The sequence below is a fragment of the Triturus cristatus genome, chromosome 3_1 (genome assembly GCF_964204655.1).
Source record: "Triturus cristatus chromosome 3_1, aTriCri1.1, whole genome shotgun sequence".
Classification (NCBI taxonomy): Eukaryota; Metazoa; Chordata; class Amphibia; order Caudata; family Salamandridae; genus Triturus; species Triturus cristatus.
Genome location: NC_140583.1, coordinates 299,081,396 through 299,096,159, shown reverse-complemented (window position 1 = coordinate 299,096,159; position 14,764 = coordinate 299,081,396). Strand labels below are relative to the sequence as shown.

General features: G+C 45.9%; 1 protein-coding gene across 4 annotated transcripts in view; it reads left to right on the top strand.

The window, feature by feature from the left end:
* Positions 1-533: 533 nt before the first annotated feature.
* The window catches only part of PARP6 (poly(ADP-ribose) polymerase family member 6), a 289,649-nt gene continuing 275,418 nt past the window's right edge, over positions 534-14,764 (top strand). For all 4 annotated transcript variants that reach the window (XM_085643949.1, XM_085643947.1, XM_085643948.1 and 1 more), the window contains exon 1: positions 534-750. The gene's annotated coding sequence lies outside the window, so the exon portion shown is untranslated. The remainder of the gene's footprint in view (positions 751-14,764) is intronic.

Sequence of the window (14,764 nt, the reverse complement as noted above, 5' to 3'; positions counted from 1 at the left end):
AGCGCAATGCTGTCTATCCGAGACCTAAAACATGCCTATTATTGCTCAGTCTCCTTGGGAACTCCTATAAGGGGATGTGAAAGTGGCTAACGACCTGAGAGTGCCCCTTCTCTACCCGTAGCAGTACCTCTGCTGGTAGCAGTAAAAAGCAAATATTTACATCCCTACAAGCGATTATGATATCAATGCAAACACTAAATAAAAACAAGTTATCGCTAATATCTTGTGTGGCGTTAAGTGTGATAGTATTTAGTTTTATGTAAAATACACGCACAGGTCTTCCCTCTCTCCCCTCCATTAATAATACGATTGTCTACCCCTAGCCAGTGTCCCTTTCGTTCGCAGCGTGATTGGCTACGGATGCCATTACATCACTCAGGTGCCATGTTGTCAGTAGGCTCCCAGTGCATCTCTCCCGCACTTCACCGGCCCCCTCCTTCGCCGTGCACTGTGCCGAAGGCTCAGCTGAGAGCAGGCCACGTGACTGCTGTCTGCCTGACAGATTGGGACATGCGCAGAACAGCCGGGCTCCTGTGTGCTGCTCTCTGACAGCAATAACAAAGGGAGGACCAGCCTGCCTGAGCCGGGGACCGGCCTGCTGGGCGCTGCCTGCTCCTGCCTCTCACCCCTGCCCCCTCCCGACCTCTAAATACCGGAAAACAACCCCCTCCCTTCCCTGGCAGACGCGCTCGTCCTTGCTCCTGAGGTCCGGCTGCCTTTCCTGGTGACCCGGCCCTTCTGCTCTCACAAGTGGGTATCTGCTATGTACATACATTTCTGCTGGGCTATTTGACAGCGCGGGCGGTATTCTGGGCAGTGGAGTGGCACGGAGAGGATTCTGTCAGTATCCGCTATGCTCTGTGTACTAAATAAGCGCCCCGAGACGAGCCAGCCCCACCTGCGACAGCGCGTCTCCCACGCCCGCACCCTGACAGCAGCTTACAGGGTGGGAGGAAGAATAGGATGGGGTAACCTGTAGCACGGGCTTAGGCCGAGCACTGCGGGGCGGTGGGCTCCGAGGTCCTGCTATAAAGATGGGACTGTGATTGGTAAACAGAGCCTTGTTATAGATGGAGGGTGGGATGCGATGGGCAAATGATAGGTTTAACAGTGCCTTTGAGCCAGGATGGGGAATAGTTGATTGATGCTTAATAGTTACTGATGTGGTATGCATGAATATTGCATAGATATGAATCACACACACGGTGGGCCATGCAGACCTAGTGTCTCAACCCTGTATCATGTGGAGGGTTCATAACTAGCTGGCTAGGTGTCATACACACATATTGGGGTGCTACTTGTGACCGGTGGGGTGCCGTGTGCAGATGGGTGAATATCATAAATTGTGAGATATGCTTGGATCCTGAGATGGCATGCACAGATGGTGTACTGCGGGTCCATATATGCATGGTGAGAACATTCATGCCCATATGGCTGGTTTTATCAAACTTAGATGGCAAGGGTTCATGATTAGATGGTGACGTGGCCTGTTTAGATTTTGGGACACTTTATTAATCTGCCATTGCTTCAGTGGAGGATTAATGGACACCTGCTGATCTTGACTACACTGCTTGTTTATGATTATTCGGGGGGCTCCAACCTTTTCTGTAATAAGAGCTACTCATGTGAATGAACATCATCCCAACCTGCTGATATTATTAGTGTTGTAATAGTGACACACTAGAGAAGATTACATTGGTGGTCATCTCATGCAAGAATGTCAGCAGTGACCCCCTCAGTGCATCAGGCTACTAGCAATAAAAACGTTTTTTTTAATCAAATTTGAATTGCTCTATCTGAGTTATAGATGACAGCCATAGTTGCAATGCCCCTTGTAACAAGGTAATGATAGTACTTGTAAGTCCCCCCTAACACCACATGATTTATGACTAGCTTTACATGTAGTTTGGAATTGGAGCCATTTTTCTCTAAACCTCAACTTTGGATATTTCTTCGTCTCAAACACACACTCTTAATATTGGTATGTATATATTAATTCAGCAAAGCCAAAGCTTCTAATTTAGAAGGCTGGACTGCACACAGGAGAGCTATTTACAGGTGGAGGAAGAGCTTCTAGTAGCCCACAAGCTACTTGTCGGAGAAGCCTGGGTTAAGTCTTGTTATTAAAAAAGTAAACTTTATTTTCCTTGACTTGAGGTGGGTGCCAAGTATTGTTGGTAGGGTTCTATGCATGGATGTCAGCGTGTCATTCCCACGTTGGCATGTGTCATACTCATTAGGTGAAGTGTTGTGCACCTGAGGTTGGAGGGGCGTACATAGATTGCAAGGTGTCATGCTTAGATGGAAAAGTGTCACACATAGCTGATGATCTTTCATGCACAGGTGGTCAGGCTTATTGCTTTGACTGTGAGGTGTCAAGCTTGGTATGCTATGTTGATTTGTATAGTGCACTAATCACCTGAGAGGTTATCCAGGTGCTTGGGTAAGGTGTATGGTTCAAAGGTGCTTATATAAAGAGTCTGGTCATCAGCTTCTAGGGGGAACTCAGTAAGTGAGGAGGAGGCTCTGATGTGTTGAAGGAGGGTGTTCCATGTCTTGTGTGTGATGTAGGAGAATGAGCAGCGTTCCAGTTTTGCTTTTGCGGATACGGGCGTGTGCCAGAGTGAGAGTGACGCAGAGCATGGGTGTCTGGTGGTTGGTGATAGTATAGGCAGCTGGTCAGGTATTCTGGTCTTCTGTTGTGTAGCGCTTTGTATATGTGTGAGAGAAGTTTGAATTGATTGCTTGTGAATGGGGAGCCAGTGAAGTTTCCTGAGGTGCAGTGTGATGTGGGTGCAGTGTGGGAGGTTGACTATGAGTCTTGCAGCTGCATTCTGGATAGTCTGGAGTCTGTGTAGGAGTTATTTGGAGATTCCGGCTTACAGAGTATTGCCCTGGTCCAGCCTGCTGGTGATGAGTGCTTTTGTTACTGTCCTTCTTGTGTTCTGAAGCAACTGCTGGAATATCTTTCGCAGCATGCATAGTATGTGAAAGCAGGAGGGAGGTGCACACCGCAATGACTTGAGCTGTCATCTTGAACTTATCATCTAGGATGATTCCTAGATTTCTTGCGTGATCAGTGGGTGTTAGTCCTAGCTCCGATGGCCATCAGGTGGAATCCCATGGGGAGGTCTTGTTGCCAAAGACCAGTACTTCCGTCTTGTCAAAGTTAAGCTTCAGGTAGTTGGTTTGTATACAGTCTGCCACCATGGCCATGCATGATGGAGGGGTATCATACATAGATGGTGATGTGCCATGCACAGGCGGTAAGGGGGCATTCTTTGACTGTGAAGTCTCATGCTTAGTTTGAGGGGTCCTACTAGCATGTGCACAGCAAGGAATGCCATGAATTCATGTGGAGTGATCTACTAGATAATAGGTTGTTATGTACTTTGAATGGAGTACAGAGCAAAGGTGGTAGGCATCATGAATAGTTTGTACCTTAATGATAGGGATTATACATTAATACTGGAGTTTTACCCACCAGGACTTTCAATTCAGGAAATTCCTGAAAACTGAACTTTGCACAGTGGCTTACAATTATTCACAGTATTTTCTTGGAGCTGACTGAATAATGCCAATTCTAGGAGCATCATATGAATCTGGATGGACTCTTAACTGGCATCTGTAAGATCTTTCATGGTTTCATGATTTTTTCAAATGTTTTTTTCTAGTGCTCTGAAGTGTCCTAAGTGAGGTGCAGCACTTTTTAAAACTCTTAAATAAATAATCAGATGGTGATGTAATACAAGTGTGTAGTAAGCGGAGTACAGGCACAAAGTAAGCAGGATCTCTCAGCAGCTTTCCTCTGTAAGGGAGTATATTATCCATCAGGGAGTTACTGTCCTGAGCATAGTGTGGAAATATGACCATGCGTTTGAACTATAACACAATAAAGATTAGTGCCTCCGGGAAATTTTGTTCAGGGTTCCCGACATTCCCTTGAATGCACAAAGTCAAGTTACCTCATTAAAATAAAGAGAGGGCCAATAGACAGACATAGGAGTTATAACAAGCACTGGCCTGAATATAGCTTGATGAGAGATAACACCATGTGTAATACATACATTTATTGTAGGAACAACCAAGTTCAATTAATGCAACAATACCATTGTTTTTATTCCTCCTAGAAGGGGAATTAATGATCACTGGACATGATTCATAGGAAAACAGTGATGCCATCTGCGTTCATTGCTTATTAACTCAAAATCTGCATGGTTCCTGACAAGATCTTCATACTGCCTTGTACAAATGTATTTAGTGAATCAAACGCATAGCAAACGTCTGGTCAGGAGACAAAAGGCACCTGACAGAGACTGGTAAGTACAAGTACTTGGCCAATTATTTTTTACATTGAGCACTCATAAAAACATTCTACTTCAGAAGTCACAACATATCTTTCCCCTTTCGATACACAGAAAACACACCCCATCAATACACCTACCTTAAAGATGCACAGAAGAACAAAACCCACTAGCACAGCAAAACACACAAAAATAATTTAACCAGCACAATTATTTGATCATTACTACAGAGTCACCCACAGGGAATAAAGACAATCTTTCTTTATTCCACCACTTTCAATCCCCAAGTTTCTCCGCAGGCCTGTCCAACTGTATGAGAACACGTCCTCTTATAACGAAAGGCAACAACTCTGTATCCGCACTGGGGGTAGTACGCACCACTCTTAACAATTTCTTCAACTCAACTTCACAGTCCAGATGATTAGCTAATAACAATTGTAAACTGCTTGTAGGATGGTACAATGAGGTTTTAATATGCCGTACACCTAGTAAATCTAAATAGACCTTAAACTCCTTTGAGGTCAACTGCGTTCCATTGCCTGTTGCCATCACCTCACCTCACATCACAGCACTCCTTCCCAAGAAACTACGTTGCCCAAAAATGTAATTGCACAGGGACTCGTGAGTTAAAAACTTGACTTCCAGCCAACAAGATTAATAATCCCCAACTACTACTACTACTCCAAATTCAGGTATCCCTCTTCTCTAATAGGACCAGTGAAATCTAACCCTAGTTTCACTCACGCCTTGTGTAGTCTGAGAATCAACGACACCCCACTCGTAACAGTGCCTTGAGATTCATCAATTACTGTGCAAGACATACAGTCTCTCACAAAATACTCTATATTCCTACCTAAACTAGTCCACCAACATTTACCTCCTTCTCATGGCTTTCATACCTATATGCCTTGCATGAGTCAACCTGAGAACTCAGTTATGCAGTTTTGCTGGTACCACTAGCAATTCTGCATGTCTTAGATATCCATCTTGTAAAGGTAATTCAGGACCCACATAATGATAGCACATCATCACACCATCATCCAATTTCTTGGGTGCAGGCCATCCCTTATGTATATACTCCATGACTTTCTTTATCCCTGCATCTGCCTCTATAGCACTATCCCAATGAGCTTTGTTTATAGCTCTACCTGCCGATTCCACCAAGTTAGTAAGTTGAGCGTGAGTTTGGTGGCTGAGATTTGGTCCACCTGAAGGCTATTGGTGAGCTGTCCAGCCACATAAAGGAAGTTGCTGTATTTGAGCCTGCTGGTGATAAAGGCAAGCAACACTGTTCTGCGGGCAGCGAGCGAGCGCCATTTGAAATCATTCTTAGGGTGAGAAACATGTCAAGCCTCACTATACCCCCTTAGTAGTGATAAAATTGATGAGGGGTTTGTGATCAACTCTGATTATAAAATCTGGACCCCATAAGTAACCCCTGAAATGGTTCATGCCCCAGCAACACACCAACGCTTCTCGCTCTATGACAGAATATTTGGCTTTAGTTCCCTTTGAACCTTGAGAAATGAAAGATACCCTCTATGTCACAGCAAGACAGTGTCTATCTCACACTGGCTAGCGTCAGTCGGTACAACACAAGGACCAAGCATATCAAATGATTTAACCCCTTCGCTGCTAGACCTTTTCCCTCCCTGTGCTAAGCCTTTTTTGGGCTATTTGGGGTAGTGCGTGCTTAGGCCCCTGTAACTTTTTGACCACATAAGGTATCCAAGCCAAATTTGCGTCCTTTTCTTCCAACATCATGGGGATTCTAAAGGTACCCCGGGTTTGTGGATTTCCCTGGAGGCTCCCAGAAATTAGCCAAAAACAGCAACATTATTTTTTTGTGGTAAAATGGGAAAAACGGGCTGCAAATGAAAGTGTCTGGGTTTTTCTCTGCAAATGGTATCAAAAAATAGTTTGTGGGGCTGAAATCACAATTTTCACAGCTTTTAGGGAATGACAGACTTTTGTCAGAAAACCAACATTTTTTACACAGTTTTGGCATTTTTCTAGGACATAGCCTATTTTTGCTATTTTATGTGCTTTCAACCTCCTTCCAGTTAATGGTAGAAATGGGTCTGAAAGCAATAATGGATCCTGGAAAGCTATACATTTTTGAAAAGTAGACGAAATTCTGAATTCAGCAAGGGGTCATTTGTGTAGATCCATCAAGGTTTCTTTATAGAAATTAACAGTTAAATATAGGAAAAAATAAAAATTAGTTGAAAAAAACAGCCTTTTGTGTCAACGTTTTTACCTGTAACTTCTTCTAATTGTGACAGCTCTTTGAAAGCAATATACCGTTACATCCGCTGCACCTTCCTGGTTGTGGGGATATATAGGACTTGTAGGTTCACCAAGAACCCGACAAACCCAGAGTCAAAAACTGAGCAGCAATTTGCAATGGTTTTTTATTATGTTCCGGGTATATAGCAATTATTGTGGGAAAATGTATAGATGGAAAAATCGGTATGAAAGACACCTATGTATTTCTGAAATGGGAACAAATTATAGAGTTTAGAAACAGTACATATTTGCACATTTTCGAAATTGGGAATACTCATACTAGCATGAGAATTATCGGTCATTTTTCAAAATGACTTCTTTTTTACACAAAGTCTTTCATTTGGAAGGCAGAAATGCATCAACAATCAATAGGTAATAACAGTTGCTTTTCCAAAACTGAATTACCCCAAGTCTCCCAATAAAAATGGTACCTCACTTGTGTCGGTAGGCATAGTGCCCACGACAGGAAATGGCTCAAAACCCAACGTGATCACAATGAAAATTCACCCTTTTTTTGCGAAGTGTCTAGCTGTAGTTTTTTAACACTAGCTCTGCCGGCACCTAGTGAAATGTTGCAAACCTATACATGTTTGAAAACTAGACACCCAGGGCAATCCAGGATGGGGTGACTTGACTGCCTCCCACCAGGTTCTGTTACCCAAAATCCCTTGCAAACCTAAAAAATTATCAAAAAAACCAAATTTTCCCCACATTTCTGTGGTGGAAAGTTCTGGAATCTGCGTGGATCCACAAATTTCCACCCACCCCGCGTTCCCCAAAGTCTTATGAGAAAAATGGTACCTCACTTGTGCGGGTCAGTCTAGTGCATGCGACAGGAAACGGCGCAAAACGCAACGTGGTCACACCTCAATTTCGCAGTGAAAAATGACCCTTTTTTGGCAAAGTGCCTAGCTGTAGTTTTTGAACCCTAGCTCTGCGGGCACCTTGGGAAACCTAGCAAACCTATACATTTTTGAAAACTAGACACCCAGGGGAATCCAGGATGGGGTGACTTGACTGCCTCCCACCAGGGTCTGTTACCCAGAATCCCTTGCAAACCTAAAGAATTGTAAAAAAAACACCACAATTTCCACACATTTCTGTGGTGGAAAGTTCCGGAATCTGCGTGGATCCACAAATTTCCAGTCACCCCGCGTTCCCCAAAGTCTTACGAGAAAAATGGTACCTCACATGTGCGGGTCGGCCTAGTGCCCGTGACAGGAAACAGCGCAAAAGGCAACGTGGTCACACCTCAATTTCTCAGTGAAAAATGACCCTTTTTTGGCAAAGTGCCTAGCTGTAGCATTTGAACCCTAGCTCTGCGGGCACCTTGGGAAACCTAGCAAACCTATACATTTTTGAAAACTAGACACCGAGGGGAATCCAGGAGGGGGTGACTTGACTGCCTCCCACCAGGATCAGTTACCCAGAATCCTTTGCAAACATAAACAATTGTCCAAAAAAACACATTTTCCCCACATTTCTGTGGTGGAAAGTTCCGGAATCTGCGTGGATTCACAAATTTCCACTCACCCCGCGTTCCCCAAAGTCTTACGAGAAAAATGGTACCTCACTTGTGTGGGTCGGCCTAGTGCCCGCAACAGGAAACGGCGCAAAACACAATGTGGTCACACCTCAATTTCGCAGTGAAAAATGACCCTTTTTTGGCAAAGTGCCTAGCTGTAGTTTTTGAACCCTAGCTCTGCGGGCACCTTGGGAAACCGAGCAAACCTATACATTTTTTAAAACTAGACACCCAGGGGAATCTAGGATGGGGTGACTTGACTGCCTCCCACTAGGGTCTGTTACCCAGAATCCCTTGCAAACCTAAAAAATTGTTTTAAAAAAACACATTTTCCCCACATTTCTGTGGTGGAAAGATCCGGAATCTGCGTGGATCCACAAATTTCCACCCACCCCGCGTTCCCAAAAGTCTTACGAGAAAATGGTACCTCACTTCTGCGGGTAGGCCTTGTGCCCGCGACAGGAAACGGCGCAAAACGCAACGTGGTCACATCTCAATTTCGCAGTGAAAAATGACCCTTTTTTGCAACGTGCCTAGCTGAAGTTTTTTAACTCTAGCTCTGCGGGTACCTTGGAAAACCCAGCAAACTTATACATTTCTGAAAACTAGACACCTGGGGGCTTCCAGGGAGGAATGGATTGCATGGATCCCCCAACGTTTCGTTACCCAGAAAGCCCTACAAACCTCAAATTTAGCTGAAAAAAACACTTTTTTCACACATTTTGGTGTGGGAAAGTTGTGGCATCACCGGGCTCACACAAATTTACCACCACCCAGCGTTCCCCCGGGTCTCCCGGTAAAAATGGTGCCTCACTTGTGTGGGAGGCCCAAGTACCCGCGACAGGCAAAGGCCCAAAACGTAGTGAGGCGACATCAAAATGGTGAACAACCTTTACAACACAACTTTTACACCGCACTACCATTACAACGAAACTATTACAACGCGAAATCTGTTACAACGCATGCCATTACAACGCATGCTATTACAACGAAATGCACTAGATGGCGTGCTAACATTAGAAATAGTGTAGTTTTACTATCCAAACACCTTCCCTACTGCAACGTGGACTGGAGTTAGAATAGTAAATTATACATTTCTAATGTCAGCACTCCATCTAGTGTACGTCGTTGTAAAAGCATGCGTTGTAAAGGCTGGCGTTGTAACAGATCTTGCGGTGTAAAAAATGCGTTGTAACGGCATGCGGTGTAAAAGCATGCGTTGTAACGTCATACATCCCATCAAAATTGCCTATCGCAAAACCACCTGGTTTTGCAAGGGGGATCACCTGGGTTTTTGGCCCGGTGCTCGGTGGCCATCTGGGGAAACCTACCAAACCCATACATTTCTGAAAACTAGACACCTGGGGGCTTCCAGGGAGGTATGGCTTGCATGGATCCCCCAACGTTTCCTTACCCAGAATCCCCTACAAACCTCAATTTTAGCTGAAAAAATCACTTTTTTCACACATTTTTGTGTGGGAAAGTTGTGGCATCACTGGGCTCACACAAATTTACCACCTCTCAGTGTTCCCCCAGGTCTCCCGGTAAAAATGGTGCCTCACTTGTGTGGGAGGCCCAAGTACCCGTGACAGGCAAGGGTCCAAAATGTAGTGAGGCGACATCAAAATTGCCTATCGCAAAACCACCTGGTTTTGCAAGGGGGGTCACCTGGGTTTTTGGCCCGGTGCTCGGCGGCCATCTGGGGAAATCTACCAAACCCATACATTTCTGAAAACTAGACACCAGGGGGCTTCCAGGGAGGTATGGCTTGCATGGATCCCCCAACGTTTCCTTACCCAGAATCCCCTGCAAACCTCAATTTTAGCTGAAAAAAATCACTTTTTTCACATATTTTTGTGTGGAAAAGTTGTGGCATCACCGGGCTCACACAAATTTACCACCACCCAGCGTTCCCCCAGGTCTCCCGGTAAAAATGGTGCCCCACTTGTGTGGGAGGCCCAAGTAACCCGCACAGGCAAGGGCCCAAAACGTAGTGAGGCGACATCAAAATTGCCTATCGCAAAACCCCCTGGTTTTGCAAGTGGGGTCACCTGGGTTTTTGGCCCGGTGCTCAGCGGCATCTAGGGAAACCTACCAAACCCATACATTTCTGAAACTAGACACCCGGGGGCTTCCAGGGAGGTATGGCTTACGTGGATCCCCCAACGTTTCCTTACGCAGAATCCCCTGCAAACCTCAATTTTGGCTGAAAAAAATCACTTTTTTCACACATTTTTGTGTGGGAAAGTTGTGGCATCACCGGGCTCATACAAATTTACCACCACCCAGCATTCCCCCAGGTCTCCCGGTAAAAATGGTGCCTCACTGGTGTGGGAGGCCCAAGTACCCGCGACAGGCAAGAGCCCAAAGCGTAGGGAGGCAACATCAACATTGCCTATCGCAAAACCACCTGGTTTTTCAAGGGGGGTCACCTGGGTTTTTGGCCCGGTGCTCGGCGGCCATCTAGGGAAACCTATCAGACCCATACATTTCTAAAAACTAGACACCCGGGGGCTTTTAGGGAGGTATGGCTTGTGTGGATCCCCCAAAGTTTCCTTACCCAGAATCCCCTGCAAACCTCAATTTTGGCTGAAAAAATCACTTTTTTCACACATTTTTGTGTGGGAAAGTTGTGGCATCACCGGGCTCACACAAATTTACCACCACCCAGCGTTCCCCCGGGTCTCCCGGAAAAATGGTGCCTCACTTGTGTGGGAGGCCCAAATACCCGCGACAGGCAAAGGCCCAAAACGTAGTGAGGCGACATCAAAATTGCCTATCGCAAAACCACCTGGTTTTGCAAGGGGGATCACCTGGGTTTTTGGCCCGGTGCTCGGTGGCCATCTGGGGAAACCTACCAAACCCATACATTTCTGAAAACTAGACACCCGGGGGCTTCCAGGGAGGTATGGCTTGCATGGATCCCCCAACGTTTCCTTACCCAGAATCCCTTGCAAACCTCAATTTTAGCTGAAAAAATCACTTTTTTCACACATTTTTGTGTGGGAAAGTTGTGGCATCACCGGGCTCACACAAATTTACCACCACCCAGCGTACCTCCCTGGAAGCCCCCGGGTGTCTAGTTTTTAGAAATGTATAAGTTTGCTAGGTTTCCCTAGATGGCCGCCGAGCACCGGGCCAAAAACCCAGGTGACCCCCTTTGCAAAACCAGATCGCTTTGACATAATTAGTTGTTTGTTTCTACAGCGTGAGAATTTCGGCACAATATTGCAAGGAAAATGTGACAGACATTTTGAGGTTTGCGGGACATTGTGGATAAAATAACTTTTTGGAATTTACAAGAGAGACATCACCATGAACTCCCATGGGTTTACGACAATATCTACAGTTGGTGGGTTATTCTTACATGGAAAGTACACCTTGGCAGAGAAACTAAAAAGACAAAGATTCCTGCACAGCCATCTATTCCTCAAACACACACACATACTAGTTGGATTTGGCACGAGGGCGAGTTATGTTTCAGTATATTACATTTTATTAACAAGAGATTTCACAAAAATGAAATGCACTGTCAATAATTAAATGGACAAAAAACCGAACCAATGACTCGTAGCTCGTGAGCTGTAAAGCCACGGCAAGGCACCAACCGCTTTACAGGCCATTCACACATCTTTCATACGTGATACACACAAGACCATTCACACCACCAGGCACGAAAACAACACATTACAACATTCACAAAAAGGGACAAGGTACACCCTGCTTCAGAAAGACAAATATTACTGCACAGCCATCTAATCCTCAAGCACACACACATACTGGTTGGATTTGGCACGAGGGTGAGTAATGGTTCAGTATATACAATTGTATAAGCAAGTGATTTCACAAAAATGAAATGCACTGTTAATAATTGAAAGGGCGAGAAACTGAACCATTGACTCACAGCTCGTGAGCTGTAAAGCCACAACAAGGCACCAACCTCTTTACAGGCCATTCATACACCTTTCATACGTGTGACAAATACAAAACCATTCACACCGCCAGCCGCGGGCCCATCACATAACAACACTCACACCAGCATACAGCGCCATTCAAGGGCCCATCACTTTCACATGCCCACATTCCTGACACAGCAACCACACAAGCTGATGGACTGCGTGAAGTGGCACTCAGCTAGCAGTGTGTGTAGTGACCAGCAGCAAGTCACTACTCACACACAGCCAGCCAAGCGCCAGTCCACACACACCGCTAGTTGAGCGCCAGTCCACGCACACCGCTAGCCAAACACCAGTCCACGCACACCGCCAGCCAAGCGCCAGTCCAGGCACACTGCCAGCCAAGCGCCAGTTCAGGCACACCGCCAGCCAATCCATGCACACCGCCAGCCAATCACCAATCCACACACACCGCCAGCCAAGCGCCAGTCCACGCACACCGCAAGCCAAGCACCAGTCCACGCACACCGCCAGCCAAGCGCCAGTTCATGCACAACACCAGTCAAGCTCCAGTCCACGCACACCGCCAGTCAAGCTCCAGTCCACGCACACCGCCAGCCAAGCACCAGTCCACGCACACCGCCAGCCAAGCACCAGTCCACGCACACCGCCAGCCAAGCACCAGTCCACGCACACCGCCAGCCAAGCGCCAGTCCACACACACCAACAGCTAGGCGCCAGCCTACACACACCGCCATCACATTTAGGATTTTTTTTAGACAAAAATAAAAACACAAACAAATTGCAAATAGATACAAATCTACTAACACAAAATCAGAAACTAAATACATTGCACTAATGCCAACCTTGAAACAGAATCAAATTGTTTAAAGAATACAGACCAGGCAGTTCACTTTACCACTCATGGATGCTCCCAAAAATTATTTTGCGAGTTGTACGCTCTAAAACAAGCAGGGACACACAGGCCAGGGTTAGAAGGACACTCGGGGCAGTACATACGAGTCTCCTTCCGCGTACCTCTTCGCCAACAGACTCTACATCTCCTACTGGGAAAGTCTTTTGAGGGTGTGGGAAGAATGTGATCAATCTAGCAACATCCTCTACCACTCCAACTCTAGGAACACTTGCCTGTTCCACTAAAACAAGGCTGCCTATTACAGACTCCTGAAACTTAGCAAAAGTCATCTTTGACTCGGGGCAAGAATCCTGGAACACAACAAAAGCATTAAAGGTTGCCAAGTGGAAAAGATGGATAGCCAACTTCTTGTACCAAATGTAAGCCTTACGAAGAGCAGTGTAAGGTTTCAACCTCTGATCTACTCTGTCAACACCACCCATGTGCCTATTATAGTCTAAAATGCACACAGGTTTACGCGCTTCAGCAACCTGACCCCAAACAGTCAGAGGTGCAGTGCTTTCATCATGTATGGTAGTCAGTATGTAGACATCTCTCCTGTCTGAAAACTTCACAGCTAGAAGCTCCTCACAACGCAACGCACTGCACTGTCCCCGCACAAGCTTTTGACAAACAAGTTCTTTTGGGAAAGCTTTACGGTTAGTGCGGATTGTGCCACAAGCGACAGTGTCCACTTTGGCCAATTCCCTGAACAACCGCACACCAGTGTAGAAGTTATCTACATATAAATGGTGGCCTTTGTTAAAAAATCCTCTACCAAGTTCCCAAACAATTTTCTGTCACTCCAAAAGTGGACGGACAACCAGGGGGGTTAATCATGGATTCCTTACCGGTGTACACCCTGAAATTAGAGACATATCCAGTCCTACTGTCAGACAGCATAAACAGCTTAATTCCATAGCATGCCCTCTTACTAGGAATGTATTGCCTAAAAACCAAACGGCCCTTGAACAACACCAAAGACTCATCCACTGCTATTTCTTTCCCTGGAGCATAGATCTCAGAAAATCGATCAACAAAGGGATCAAGGACAGGCCGAATCTTAAAAAGACGGTCAACAATCAGGGTGATCTCATGGCAACGCTAAATCATTATCGACAAAATGCATCATCCGAAGCAGAAGCAAATACCGATCACAACTCATGACTGCCGGAAATATAGCAGTTGCCATCAAGGGACTAGTAGACCAATATGAAGACATTGATGGCTTCCTTAGCAAGCCCATCAAAAAGTTAAACCCAAGAACTTCTTCATCTCATCCAGATTTGTGGGAGCCCACCGGGTAGCTCTAGAGTGGGGCTTAAGGCTGGCACTGTTGCCCCTCAAAAACTGTTCGGCATACAAATTAGTCTGCTCAACAATCTCTGCCAAAAATACATCATCCATAAACAACTGAAAAAAATGTATTGGCAAAAAGTTTTCAGTATTCACTCTACACTCTGGAACACCAGTAAAGTCTGGCAATGCTGGCTGCACCATCCCTGGAGCAACCCAGACGTCAGCACTTTCAACAGGAAGCCTTGCAGCCCCAGGCTGCAGTCCAGATGCCTCTTGCTGCACTATACCAACGGGAAGCCTTGCAGCCCCAGATCCGTCTTGCCGCACTACACCAACAGGAAGCCTTGCAGCCCCAGGCTGCAGCCCAGATGCCTCTTGCCGCACTACACCAATGGGAAGTCTTGCAGCCCCAGGCTGTAGCCCAGATGCCTCTTGCCGCACTATCGGCACATCAATGTCCTCCTCTAACACTGGCACTTCATCCGCACTAAGAGTAGCTTCATCCGCACTGAGAGTAGCTTCACATCCGATGATG